Raw genomic sequence first — 15,197 nt, forward strand, 5'->3', positions numbered from 1 at the left:
CCTCCCTGACCTTCATCCCCTCCCCCACTCACCCATTGTGCTCTATGCTACTCTCTCCCCACCCCTACCCTCCTCTAGCTTATCTCTCCACGCGTCAGGCTCACTGCCTTTATTCCTGATGAAGGGCTTTTGCCCGAAACGTCGATTTCTCTGCTCATTGGATGCTGCCTGAATTGCTGTGCTCTTCCAGCACCACTAATCCAGAATTTGGTTTCCAGCATCTGCAGTCATTTTTTTTACCAGCATAAAAACTGTTCTCCTGCTTGTGTTGTTGACACATAGCACCCAGAATTTGCATTCAGGGTGATTCAGCTGCATAATCTGAAGCTAAATGCTTTCTCTGTAATGCCTTTGTTATCCATTAGTGTCAGGGTTCCCATCTTGCTTTTCCATTCTCCAGAGATCCTGTAAGGTGGTTTACTGTTGAATACTTATGTTCCACCTTTTATTCACCCTGTAATCACGTCTGTCTGGTGACTAAGTCTCATTTATCTCTGTGTCCCAAGTCTATTACATTATTGTAGATACTTTGTCCATTCCAAATCAAAACAACATTATAATTTCCTCTTCCCCACAATGTCCTGTCACAAACCAATTCATTGATGTACAGTTTTAGTTAAACTCTGTCCCTTCCTGTTCCTTTCTGCTTGTCTTCAGCCACATTCCCATGCTGTTCTGAGGCTTCACCTTTTCTCTCTGGATTTGGAAAGCTCCTTTCACCTGAACTCTGTCCCTGCATCCTCTCTGTCAGTTTAAAGCCCTGTCCATAAACCTACCGTCATGATTGGCCAGGACACTGCTCCCAGCAGTGTTGATTTTAAATCACTCATGGGATGTTGCTGTCTCTGGCTGGTCAGCATCGCATGCCCACCCTGACCAGCCTTAGAGCTGAGTGACTTGCCAGATCATGACAGTGGGCATTTGAGCGTCAATCCCATTGCCCTGGGTCTGGATTCATGTGTAGGCCAGACTGACAGCCGAAAACAGATTTGCTTACTGAAAGGGTATTATTAAGCGGTTAGATGTGTATCCCTGACTCTGTCATTAAATTCTGGATGAACGGTCTAGTGAGAGTACTACGAGGCCATTGCCTGGTCCACTGATAGCTCCCTCATCCCTGAGTACTGATCCCAGTTCACCTTCTTCCTGACCGTGATTTGATCCTGATACCTTCCTGCTCTCTGGTGATATCACACAGTCTCTCTCCATGTGGTCTCTGTCACTGTGAGGGTCTAATTGATGCCGGTGACTGCACCTTTTGCAACTATTCCAAATCCTGAGCCAACAGAATTCTCCACTCCAGGGAGATGAGGCAACACAGACCAGGGATGGAGACTGGGATTTTCCAGATCTCAGTGGGACTTGGTGCCATTCTCCATGTGTAACCCTCACTGCATCAGTTTAATTTCCCATTCTGTCTGTTTCTCTATCTCCTGTAGATACTCAGGATGCTCTTGACTCAATAGAATTCCCAATTCCTGTCTCGTCCATCACCACACTGAAGACAGTTGGTCAGCCCGAGAGATGGAGAGTGAGATCTGGAGCCTGCAGTAAATCCTGCAGTGAGGTAAGATCACTCACAGTGAACAGAGCAGAGTGTATTTAAGGGATTGAACTTTGGTCCGGAAGACGTGACACAGATACAGTGTTGAAGGGTAAACACAGAGCATGATGGTCCCAGGCTCAAACCCCACCTCTTGTTAATTTTCATCTCTGCTGTACTGAGCCTTCCTATGTCAATACAGTAAGTTGACCGTTATCAATTCAGGCCTATGCTGTCTTAGTGAGGATCAGTACAACAGAGGGGAAAGCAGGCCTCCCTCAAGGAGATGGTATTGAAACCTGGGATCTCTCTGTTCTATATTCTCCCTCTCACACTCTCTCTTCTCATGTGATAGAGTCAGACAGCAAGGAAACATGCCTTTCGGTCTAACTTGTATGTGCCAATGTCTTGAATGCTTGTAATTCCCAGAAATTTTCCTATTTCTGTAACCTCCACCCCTCCCAAATTCCCGCTGTATATTTGAAATCTCCTCCAATGCTGACAACTCTCCCTGTATGTAAATTGCTCCAATGTCAATAACATGTCCAATCTCAATGATCTCATCCTGCGCTCAGTGCAATAATTCCCATTTCTGTAGTTTTTCACAATACTTCCAGTAACGCCGTCTCTGTAAAATCCTCCAGCCTGGAGCAAAATACCCACCTGTGTACTTTCCTCAAGCCCCAAGAAAACATGATATCACTGTAACCTTCTGCATGTCCGATCACACTCCTGTCTCCTGGCCTATAGCACCACATGACCACAGTAACCTTCTCCCAACCCTACCGACCTCCTTACCGATATGAACACCTCCAGACCCTATTCAAGCCACAGCAGCACTCCACATCTCTGTTTGCTCGTCCACTCCCTACAGTCCTCCCAGCACCTCAAACACTCTCTCTCTTTGTGTAATTCTGCAATTTAGGCAGCACGGTGGCGCAGTGGTGAGCGATGGTGCCTCACACTGCCAGGGACCCAGGTTTGATTCCAGCGTTAGGTGACTGTCTGTCTATGTAGAGTTTTCACCTTCTCCCTGTGTCTGCGTGGGTTTCCTCCGCGTGCTCCAGTTTCCTCCCACAGTCCAAAGATGTGCAGGTCAGGTGAATCGGCCATGCTAAATTGTCCATCGTGTTAGGTGCATTGTCGGAGAGAAGTGGGTCTGGGTGAATTACTCTTTGGTGAGTTGGTGTGGACTTGTTGGGCCGAAGTACCTGTTCTCATGCTGTATGGAATCTAATCTAAACTCTCCCTCTGCGTTCCATATTACTGCCCCTAAATATATCCATCTATCCATAATCAGCCCCAACCCCTTCAAACCTCCGAGTCTCTGTGAACTCCCACACTCCAACATCCCTCCTTAACTGTGTAACCTTTTCCATTCCTGAAACACTCTGAAAATGTGAACATCCTACAAACCTCACTATCTGCGTAATCCTCCCAGGACACTGTAAAACTACCGATCTGTGAAACCAGCTCCAATGCTTGTGACTCTCCCGATCAGTTTCTATAAGACTTACTATCAATGTAACCTTCTCCCATCGCTATCACCCGCCCTGTCAATGTAAACTCCTTCGATCCCCCCCATCAATCTAATCATCTCCATAACCTTCTCCAGCTCTTACACCCCTATCTGTGTAAACGTTACACTCCCCTACAACCATCCCGAAAGCAAAAACCTCCTCCAGTGTCTGTAATCCTCCCTATCTGTGTTTGTGTCTCCAGGATCTATTGCTGTTCCTGTCTCTGTAAGCTCTGACAGATTGTACAGCTTGCCAGTCCATATTCTTTCCAGAATCTCAGCATCTGACATCAACAAAAGTCTTCATTAACTACAGCCTTCCATATCTCTGTTCTTTCCTCAATCCTATACAACTCTCTTATTCTCTGTAAGTAGCACAATTCCATAAAATACCCCATGCCTGCGTAAACTGACCCAATCCAACAGTGAGAAGCCTCCCTGTCCTTTCGATCACCTGTAGTCCCTTCAGATCTCCCTGTATCTTCTCTGACTCCATTGAATACAGCCTATCCCATGTTATAACTCCTCTAACTCATATATTACTCCCCATCACTGTGATATTCTTCAGTTACTGCAATTCTCATTCTTTATCTCCAGAGCTTCCAATCCCCCTGATCAATGTAAGGTTTTGATCCTCTGCAGCATGTTTATCAGCTGGAGCAGCCTCCAACTAATCAACGCATCCTGTTGCTGTAACCTCCTCAAATTCTACAGCTCACTGTCTTTGTAATATCTTCCAGTATCTGCAACCCTCTCGATTTTTGTAACCCACTCCAGAACAGCACTCTACATCTCTGTGTAACTGATGGGAATGCTGTAAACCTGCCTTCACAGTCCTCAGTAACTCTCTGAACTCCTGCAGCTCGACTACCCTCAGTATCTCTGGCTCCTCCAATCCCTACACTTCTCCCTGGCTGTGTGAACTGATCCAGCCCCTTCAAACCTCCCTATCTCACTCACTCCTGAAGCTCCAACCTTTGTCCATGTCACTGTAATTCGAGCACCAACAATCCTCCCAGTCTCTATAAACTCCTGCAGCTCCAACTACAACCCCTACCTGTGTACTCTCCAGTCCCTCCAATCCTCCCTTTCTCTATCAACTCCTGTAGCTCCAATACTACCCCATTTGTCTACTCTCCAGTGCCTTTAACACTCCCTTTCTCGAAAAACTTCTGTAGCTCCAACTACTACTGTGTGCAATCTCAAATCCCTATATTCCTCCCAATCTCTGTAAATCCTTCAGAACTGATAATCCTTGACATCTTTCAGCCAGCCAACCATCTGATCTCTAACCACGAACACTGATCTCAAACCACCGAACTCTGTAACATCCTCCAGTCTCTACAGCCCAGCTTTTCTCTATTGGCTTCTCTGGTAACTGTATTCCCCTTCATCTCCGGTTACAGATCCTTGCTCAGTGAAACAATGTCTCAGTACCAAATCTGTAAGAACACAAGAATCTTTGGTGTATCAATATATTTGTCTCATTTTCTAAATTTTAACGACTGCAAGTTCAACCTTCTTCACCTCTTCTTCTCAATATTCCTCCATTTTGAAGATCAGCCTGGTGAACCTTCTCTGGGCTGCCTCCAATGCAAGGATATTTTCCCTCCAGATAGGGGACCAAACCTGTTCACCGTATTCTCAGTGTGGACCGACTGGAGTCCTCTATATTTATTACAAGCCTTCCCTATTTTTATTCTCCATTCCCTTTGAAATCAATTCCATTTACATTCTCTATGTCCTTCTGTCCCTGTATGCTACCTTTCTGAGATTTATACACCAGGATTCCCAGGTTAGGCCATAGCGTAGCTTTCTGCAGTTGATCTGAAACCAAGAGCTGACAGCAATAATCACGAAAGTACTGGAATGTATGTTAAACGATATGCCAGAAATACTAACTGCACACTTAGAAACTTATGGAATAAGCGCAGTCCGTAAGACCATCATGTAAAGGGGTACAATTAGACCATTCAATCCATCAGGTCTATTCCACTATTCGATTGTGTATGAATTGTTTCTTAACCCCACTCTCTCACTCCCTGTAACCCTTGATCTCCTTATTCATCTAGAACCTGCTTATCTCTGAGTAAGATACACTGAATCACTTCGCATCCACAGTCCCATGAGGCAGTGAGTTCCACAGATCCATCACCCTCTGGCTGAATAAATTCCTCCACATCTCTGTTCTAAAGGCTCCTCCCTTCACTCTGAAGCTGTGCCCTTGGCCCCGAGTCTCTCCTGCTCGTGGAAACATCTTGCCCACGTCCACTCCATCCAGGCCCCTCAGTATTCTGTAAGTTTGAATGAGATTCTGCTGCCGCCTCTGAAACTTCATCAAGTGCAGACCCAGAGACTTTACCTGCTCCTCCTATGACACGAATGTCATCCCTGAAATCTTTCTTGGAAACCCATTTCTCGTACCCCTTCACATCTTTTGTTTAGACTCTGAATGAATAACGTGTTGAGTGTAGTCCCAACACTGACCCCTGCGGAGCTCCCCCATCACCAGTTCCCATGGTGAAAAAGACTCCTTTCTTCACACTCTCTGCCTTGTGCCAATCAGACAAATCCTCTATCCATGTTCAACATGTTGTTGTGAAACGGAAATGTCATTTCACACCCACTGCTGGATTTATTTTTCTGTCTGGCTGTAAACAGCAGAGTTTCCCCATTACCTTCCCATCTGTAATTCCCTGGAGAAGGTGGTGGGGAGCTGCCTTCCTGACCCATTGCAGTCCTTTGGGTGTAGGGACAGACACAGTGCTGGGAGGATGGAGCATGGCTTGGAGGGCACCTTGGAAATGCTGGTATTCCCGTGCACCTGGAGCTCCTGTCTTTCCAGGGTATAGTGGTTCCAGGTTTGTAAAGTGCCGTTGAAAGGGCCTTCCTGAGTGACCTCAGTGCTACTTGTAGATCTTTTATTCGTCCATTCATTCATGCACATGTGCTTTGTTGGCTTGGCCAGCATTTATTATTGATTTGGAGTTGTCCCTGAGAAGGTGGTGGTGAGCTGCCTTCCTGAACCACTGCACCAGCCGATAGAACTGTTGTTATCCGTGTAGCCTCCAGCAGGCGCTACAACACTCCTCATGTCTCTAACTACACACAGACAATGCAGCTCTCCCTTTTATATCTGGCATCCTCCCCGATTTATAACTCTTATAGTTCCTCACACTATCTCACCTCTTCCATTCCCATCTGTGCCTGAGATCTCTAAAATTTCTTTATTCTTGTTTAAATTTCTGATCACCTAAAATCTCTCCCTTTTAAAATTTGTAACCCCTTCAGCTTCTGTAACTCTCCATATAACTGTAATCAATGACAGCACAGGTTCCCTTCCTTAAATCTCGATAATTACAATGGTTGCGTGTGGTAAATCGGAACTTTTCATCCTCCTTATCTATCTCGGGACTTCCAGCCCCCACAATCCCACTATTTGGAATGCTCCCATTTTCTTCAAATCCTCATGTCCTGAGGGTCCTTGAACACCACCAGTGCTCCAAAAGTTTATACTCCCCCCAGTTACTGCAAGTCTTCTAACTCTGTAATATCCAACAGTCTCCAGTACCATACAACACTTGCTGGCTCTCAATTTGTATTTGTTGAAGTCTACACATCTCTGTAAGCAGCACAGAAAAAGTACTTTTGACTCTGCATAGCTCCGTCATGAACAAACTACTATCTCTATTTCCTTCGCCTTCTTCAGTGTCTGCAACTCTCACTGTATCTTCCAATAACCTGCTTTCGACACTGCAGGTCTGCCATGCTCCACAGATAACCTGTTCCAGCCCATATAGCTCACTCAATCACTGTAACACCCTCTGCTCTGTCTAATCCTCCTCTTCCCCACTGTCTTCCAGGCACATCAGCGATTCTGTAAGGCAGCAGTGCGGAATGGGATGTTATAAATCTTAGCTGAGGCTTGAGGCCTACCATTACCTGGGAGTCACAAAGGGAGAGAACCTGAGAGAGTGCAGCACAGAGCGGGAGAACATTAATCAGTAGCGAGGATCGAGGCCGACTAGGACTCGGAGTTGGAGAAGCAGCAGAGCAGGAGGCTCGAAATCAGCACCGAGTCACAGAGGGAGTGACCATGTGAGGGAGCAACGTGGAGCAGGAGCATGAGGCTCACTCACACTTGGGAGTTACAGAGGCAGCAAAGTGGGAGGATATAAATCATCATTGAGGATCATGGCCTAATTGTGCCTGGGAGTCACAGAGACAGTGACCCTGTGAGGGAGCAGAGTGGAGTGGGAGCTGGAGGGTTACACGTCCCTGGGAGTCACAGAGACGGTGACCCTGTGAGGGAGCAGAGTGGAGTGGGAGCTGGAGGATTACATGTACCTGGGAGTCAGAGAGATAACCTTCTGCTGCTGGGACGGGCCTGCACTGAGTTTGGAAGAAGTACAAGAGCCTTCACAGAAAAGGCTGTAAATTCATTGGCAGATAATACACCGTTATTAGCGCCTGTCAGTGAATTGGTAGAAGTTAGCAAATTTGTTTTTTCAACTTCTGAAATAAGGACTGAACTCAGAAATAAGAGGGAGAAGTGAAATTCTGAGCCAATATATTATATATTACCCTCAGTAAGCCACAGTTGTATAAGGGAGTTAACCAGATTGTTATTTTTTCCCTGATGTTAATTTAATTCTAAGTAATTAATTAAGTTACTCTCGACATGTTTCATTTTAAGACATGACAAGACATGTTTGTTCGATGGAAAATCTGTTCTGTTACGTTGGGAAGTCATAGCCCCTGCTCGTGTCCTAGATGAACACTGGGTCATGGAACTCAGATAGTAACTAGAGACTCTATGGGGCATCTGTGATACTGAGAGTTAGGTGGATAGCTCACACAGAGAGCAGATCAAACTGCAGACATGACAGCCAAGAAGAAGAAAGGGAATAGGGGACTAGACTATCCATCTAACTAGTACAGCCTGGACCGTATGTGACTTCACTTTCTCAATCAGCGTACCATGGGGAACCCTATCAAACGCCTTACTAAAGTCCATGTATATGACATCTAATGACAGTCACTCAACAAGAAACTTTGTCACTTCCTCAAAGAATTCTGTTAAGTTGGCAAGACATGACATTCCCTGCTCAAAACTATGTTGCCCATCACTGATGAGCACATTTTCTTCCAACTGGGAATACATCCTATTCCTCAGTATTTCTCCAGCAGCTTCCATACCACTAACGTCAGGGTCGCCATTCTTAAACAAGGGAACACCATTAGCAATTTCCCAGTACTACGGGATTTCACCCGTGTTCAAAGATGCTGCAAAGATATCTGCTATGGTCCCACCTGTTTCCTCTCTCATCCAAGATCCCATCCGGACCTGGGAACCTGGTACCTTAATGTCTTTTAGAATAACCAACACTTCCTTATTTCAGCTTGACCTAGAGGAATCAAGCATCCATACCTAATCTCAACATTTCTTCTTGGTGAATAGTGATATCACGTGCTCATTAATAATCTCACCCATTTCTTCTGACTCCATGCATAACTTTCCTCCTTTGTCCTTGAGTGGTCCAACCCTTCCTCTAGTTACCCTCTTACTATTGATATATGAATTAAAGTCTTTGGGATTTTCCAAAATCATGTTTGCTAAATATATCTCATGACCCCTTTTAGCCCTCTTAATTCCTTGTTTCATATTGGTCCTACATTCCCGATTTTCTGCCCAAGCTTTGTCTGTCTTCAGTCGTCTAGACCTTATGTACACTTCCTTTTTCCACTAAGCTAGTCTCACAGTTTCACCTGTTATCCATGGTTCCCTAAACTTGCCATTCCTACCCCTCATTTCCACAGAAGCATATCTGACCTCAACTCTAATCAACCTCTCTTTAAAAGCTTCCCACGTATCAAATGTGGATTTACCTTCAAACAACTGCTCCCAATCTATATTCCTCAACTTCTGCTGAATTTTGGTATAGTTGGCCTTCCCCCAATTTAGCACTCTTCCTTTAGGACAACTGTTGTCTTTGTCCTTGCGTATTCTATAACGTATGGACTAGTGATCAATAGTCCCAAAGTTATCCCCAACTGAAACTTCAACCACCTGGCCAGGCTCATTCCCCAGCATCAGGACAAAAATGGCTCTTTCCTGAGTTGGACTGTTTACATACTGCTCAAAAATCCCTCCTGGCTGCTCCTTACAAATTCTGCTCCATCCAGTCCTCTAATATTAAGTGAACCCCAGTCAATGTTGCGAAAATAAAATCGCCTTTCACCACCACCATGTTGCTCCCACATCTTTCCATGATTGTTTCCATATTTGTACTTTCATCTCACGCTCACTGTTGGGAGGCCCCAATATTGTTTCTGCATCCTTCCTATTTCTGAGCTCTACCCTTATTGCCTCACTGTTTGAGTCCTCCATAGTGCCCTCCTTCAGCACAGCTGTGGTATCCTCTTTGACCAGTAATGCAACTCCTATACCCCTTTTACCCCCTTGTTTATCCCACCTGAAGCATTGATATCTTGGGATATTTACTTGCCAATCATGCCCTTCCCTCAACCAAGTATCATTAATAGCAATAATATCAACTCCAAGGTACTAATCCAAGCCCTGTGTTTATCTGCACATACTACACTTCTTGCATTAAAACAAATGCACCTCAGATAACCTGTCCCTTTGTGTTCATCATCTAATTCCTGCCGACTCTTCCACTTACTCACGCTGTCTTCATTATCTATTTCCTTACAGGCTGCAGTTGTTATTTCCTTAATATCGACTCAGCTCCTCATTTGGTTCCCATCCCTCTACAACATTAGTTTGAACCCTCTGAAGCAGCATTAGTGAAAGTACCCCGAACGACATTATTTCCATTCCAGCTCAGGTGTAGGCTGTCCAATTTGTAATAGTCCCTCCTCCCAGATAACCAGTCCCAATGTCCCAAAAATTAGAACTCCTCCCTCCTGCACCATCTCTCATTCCTACTCTGACTAGCACGTGGCATTAGTAGCCATCCTGAGCTTACAACCTCTGAGGTCCTACTTCTTAACTTGACTCCTAACTGCCTAAATTCTGTTTGTAGGACCTCATCCTAATTTTTAAAATCTATATCATTGGTGCCTACATGCACCATGAAAACTGGATATTCACCCTTCCCCTTCAGAATGTTCTGCAGTCGATCCAAGGCATTACTGTCCCTTGCACCTGGAAGGCAACATACCATTCTGGAGTCTTGACTTCGAACAGAAAAATGCTTATCTACTCCTTTTACAATTGAATCCCCTTTGACTTAGCCCTTCCAGTATTTTTCCCGCCCTTCTGAACAGCAGGTCCAACCACGGTGCATTTAACGGGGCTACTGCTGTCTTCTCCTGGTGAGCCATCTCTCCAAACAGTATCCAAAGCAGTATACCTGCTAAGGAGAGAGGTGTCCGCAGGGGACACCTGCAGTGCCTTCCTGCTCTTTCTCCGCTTTTGGTCACCAATTCCCTTTCTCCTTCAGCAATCCTAATCTCTGATGTGATCAGTTCACTGAATGTGCTATCTACAACCTCCTCCGCATTGTATGCGCTCCAAGGTGAGTCCATCGCCGCTCCAGAGCCATCATCGCGTCTATGCGTTCTTCATAAGAAGTGTCTTTGGTGCGAGGATCAGGGATGTCTCCGAGCATGCTCGGGGCATACTGAAGGGGAGGCTGAACAGCCAGTGGCTATGGTACACATTGGTACCAATGACATTGGCAGGAAACGTGACAAGATCCTGCAAGGAGAGTGCAGGGATATGGACACACATCCTGCACGTGAACAGGGACAGCAGCTGTGTCCCTGAGCTCCCACAATGAGCAAATGGAGCATAACATGGCTCTGAGATCTCCTATCATTTTCACTCTAAAGCATAACTTGGTCTTAAATTAGATAAACGGAAAAGGAAAGGGTTTTCTTTAACTAATCACAGGATTAAAAAAAAAGAAGAGAAGCACCTTATCCACGCAGTACAGAGTTCTTTTGCTTTGGTTAGATGAGGAGTTCGGGGTGGGAGACATTACACGTGTAGTATCTCACGTTCAATCGCTGGCAAAATATGTCAGATCACTTACCCTCCCAGTGCACAATTCGTCCTCTCCCACTCCGCTCCTCGCTCTCACCGCTGCTGCAAATGGAGGCCTGATGCTCCAGGTAAGTCTGTTTTTAGTGGGAAATTAACCTTCCCAGAAACCCCCTGGTCCGAGCCCCTCACCCCCACCCCCCACCTCTCTCTAACTCCTCCCAAAAGATAATGCACAAAACATGCAAACATGTCTTTTATTCATGGATTGGCAAAGTGAACAAATGACAATTATGGACCAAACAAAAATAATTTAATGGATATTTGCTGTGGTTCTTGAATTACAAAATATTTGGATTTTTAATAAGAAAATAAATTCAGGTTTTTTTTTCAGATCTGAGTTGGATACGTTTTGATCAGTATGTGATCATCATTTGTGTCAAAACCAGAAGTTACTGGGAATGCTCAGAAGTACTGGCAGTATCTGTGGTGCGAAAGCAGAATCCATATATGGTAGTAGACTGGCTCTGGCCAGGTTAATACGCTCATAGTGTTCAGGGATGTGTAGGTTAGGTGTATTAGTCAGGGATAAATATAGAGTATGAGAATAGGCTAACGGGTCTGGGTGGGTTAATCTTTGGAGGGTCAGTGTGGGCATATTGGCCCAAATGGCCGTTTTCCACAATATAGGGATTCGACGATTCTACGCATTCTTCATAAAAAGTGTCTTTGGTGCGAGGATCAGGGATGTCTCAGAGAATGCTCAGGGCATACTGAAGGGGAGGGTTTACAGCCAGTGGTACACATTGGTATCAATAACATTGGCAGGAAATGTGACAAGATCCTGCAAGGAGAGTGCAGGGAGATTGGCCTGAGTGGAAACGCAGGATATCCAGTGTTGTAATCTTTGGTTACTCCTCGTGCTAGGTGGAAGTGGGATAAGGAAGATGAAGAGAGAAAACATTAATATGTGGTTGAAGAACTGGTTCAGGAAGAGGGTTTCAGGTTTATGGATCATTGCGATTTTGTCCAGGGCAGGTGGGACCTGTAAAAAAAAGACAGGGTCCATTTTAACTGGAGGGACACCAACATCCTGGCAGGGAGGTTTGATGATGCATCTTGAGTGGAGTTAAATGAATAATGCAGGAGACTGAAAACCAGAGCAGCAGGACAGCAAGTGAGCTGAAATTAGAGTTTAATAGAATAGACAGGCAGGGCCAGTCTAATGACTATGCTGAGGAAAATAATCATAGCAATTTTAAAAATGTGAGTGGAAATGATAGGTTCAGTATTATCGGAGATCAAAAAATAAGAATGGAATGTGTGGAGTGCACCAAACGTATTCAAGGAGATAAACCAATCCAATAGAACTTACGTAAATACCTTGTACCTGAATGCATGGAATATTTGGAAAAAATGACAGCACAAACAGAGTTATAACGATACGGCCTGGTGGGGCTTACAGAAAGGTGGTTACAGGAAGGTCAGTGTTGGGAAGTGAAATGTCCAAGTGTACTCATTACTCAGACAAGAACGTACAGCAGGTTGAGTTGCTGCATTGATTAAGAATGATATCAAGGCTGCATTGAAATGACATTAGCGCGAGGGACCAAAATGACAAATCAATTTGGATCCAAATAAAGCACATGGAAGCAAACCTGCTTCTAGGAGTAATTTCATGCCACAATACTCCCATCCTCCAAACATACTTTCAAAAACCAGGGAATACCAATGGCTTGTGAGAAGGGCACAAGAGTGAGCAATCTGTGTATGCATATTGGCTTAATTACTCAATTTGGCAAGGGTAGCCTCAAATAAGGATGCGCAGAATGTATGAGGGATTATTACTTAGAACAACAAACCAGAAAACTGGCTTTTAGATTTGGTGTGAATAATAAGGAAGGAGTGATAAATCATCTTATAGTCGAGGATCCTCTAGAAAGAGTGACCGTAACATGCTGGAGTTTCACATTCAGATTCAAAGATACAAGGGTTTTAGTATCAGGCAGTGATAATTATGTGGAAGGATTGGCCTGAGTGGACTCGAAAAAATAACATTGAAGGGCAGAACATTTGAAGAACAATGGCAAATACTTAGGAAGATAGTACAAACACATCATTTAAAGTTTATTCCTGAGTGGAAGAGGAATTGTGAGAAAAGATAAAACGTCATTCACACCTTAACAAAGAAGATTATGATAAGATGAAAGTGATGTCCTGGTGGTATTATCGCCAACTGCTGATTCAGCGATCAAGATCATATTCTAGGAACTCAGATTCAAATGCCACCATTGCAAATGCTGGAATCTAAATTCAACATCAATCTGCAATTAAGCTTTACAGATTAATGGTGAGATCACTTTCACTTCAAAATTATCTCTCCTTTGTATTGAGCACTCGAGTAAGGGGAAGAGCTGCTCTCTGTTCAAACTGTCCATAAACCTCATGCTCTTAAATACCTCAATCAGGAACCCCTTCAACCTCCTCTGCTTCAAAAACATCTAACCCCTCATCATAGTTTGAGTATTCTCTCGTCTTGTTACTTCTGAAATGTATCACCTCACATTTATCAGTCAAATCTCATCAGCCATTGAACTAGCCACCTGAACAAACCATTTATATCATCTTTAAACTAACATGTTCCTCCTCACTGTGAACCACCCACCTAACCTTTGTGTCATCCATAACATTATTTATCATTCCCCCCAAAATCCATCCCTCACATTCTCATCATCATCACTTATGAAGCTCACAGATAAGACTTGTCTTATGTCTTCTGTTCTTCAGATGTTGTTCAAACGAGAAGAATTAAGAATTTCAGTCTCTTGTTCTTCCTATTTTTGGTGAATTTACAGCAGTGGAGGTCCTTTTATGAGAGAGCCACAGATTTGTTTTGGACATGCAGCTGAATTCTCCTTTTATCCTATTCTTCTCTGTATGTTTCATTCATAATGCTTGCATGTGTTTAATATTGGACTAGGTCGGGCTTACTTCATTTGCAACATTTGTATTTTACGTGGACCTGGATAATTTTCTTTGTAATATTCCCTGCAATACTCAGAGCTGAAGGAATTTTTCATCTGCAGGATGGGCTCATATGATTGCTTGAAAGAGCTGGAGAGATGAGGCTAAAGATTAAATTAAATGCTGCACATATACACACGGTAGTAGATCAAATCATATCGCCAAGTCTACCCTGCATTTGAAACAAATTATTAGAACATATGCCCACTCTTCTTTAAATTGTAAAAAAAAGTTTTAATACGTGTTCTTACAGCAGTATGGATTTTACAGCTGCTCGTGGGATTGCATGCATAGCTAAAGATTAATTATAGTTTTTTATTCAATTTAATATAGTTCATATAGTTTATTAATATAAGATTATTTTTCCAATTTGTTTTATTAAAATTCAAAAACAAACCAAAAAAACAAGCAAAATAATTTTTTTCTCGAACGAACATTGTTTTAACGAGCTTTTCAAGGGGAGGGGGGGATTTACAAAACAAACTAGAAAAGTCTATATATGTTTCAAAAGTCATCGTCTTTAGTTTTAAATGCGAAAGTTTTTTTTTGTTTCAAAAACTATTTTTAAATAGGAAGATGTGCCTTTATTCTGGAGAGTCCGACACGCGTTCAGCTCTGGAGAAGACCTTTTTCTTCGAGAAATTTATTGAAGAGGAATATTTTTTGTTGGGTTAGTTTTCCAAATGGTTGATATTATTTATTTTTTATATGTTTGATAAGTATACGGATGTATTTTCTATTTTAATGTCATGAAAAATTCTGTTTATAGGCATAATAATATTAAGGCCAGATATATAAGTTAGAGAGGGAGATATCTGGAAGTTGTTATGCAACAAAATCAGTCAGATAGCTGGGTGACTGTCAGGACAAGTAAGAAGGTAGTTCAACAATCTCCGGTGGCTATTCCTTTATCAAACAGATGTCCAGCTTTTGGAATTGATGAAGGGGTTAGTCTCTCTGAGGAAAATGGAAGAGCCATCGGTTATTGGAATGTTGGAAAAATTCTTATGCCTAGGCAGCAATTGAGAAGATTTTGTATATTTATTGGGACAGGGATCTCTCCTTTCAAGGGCATAAACAGGAGATTCTGTGGCAGTGAG

The 15,197-nt window shown here is 43.5% G+C and overlaps 1 long non-coding RNA gene across 1 annotated transcript in view; it reads left to right on the forward strand.

Moving 5' to 3' along the window:
* Positions 1-14,988, forward strand: part of LOC140470635 (uncharacterized) — a 28,375-nt gene extending 13,387 nt beyond the window's left edge. Inside the window, exons 2-3 of the long non-coding RNA XR_011956571.1 lie at positions 1,440-1,567; positions 14,670-14,988. This is a non-coding gene — a long non-coding RNA (uncharacterized lncRNA). The remainder of the gene's footprint in view (positions 1-1,439; positions 1,568-14,669) is intronic.
* Positions 14,989-15,197: the final 209 nt, after the last annotated feature.

Source organism: Chiloscyllium punctatum, chromosome 52 (genome assembly GCF_047496795.1).
Source record: "Chiloscyllium punctatum isolate Juve2018m chromosome 52, sChiPun1.3, whole genome shotgun sequence".
In the NCBI taxonomy this organism is placed as follows: Eukaryota; Metazoa; Chordata; class Chondrichthyes; order Orectolobiformes; family Hemiscylliidae; genus Chiloscyllium; species Chiloscyllium punctatum.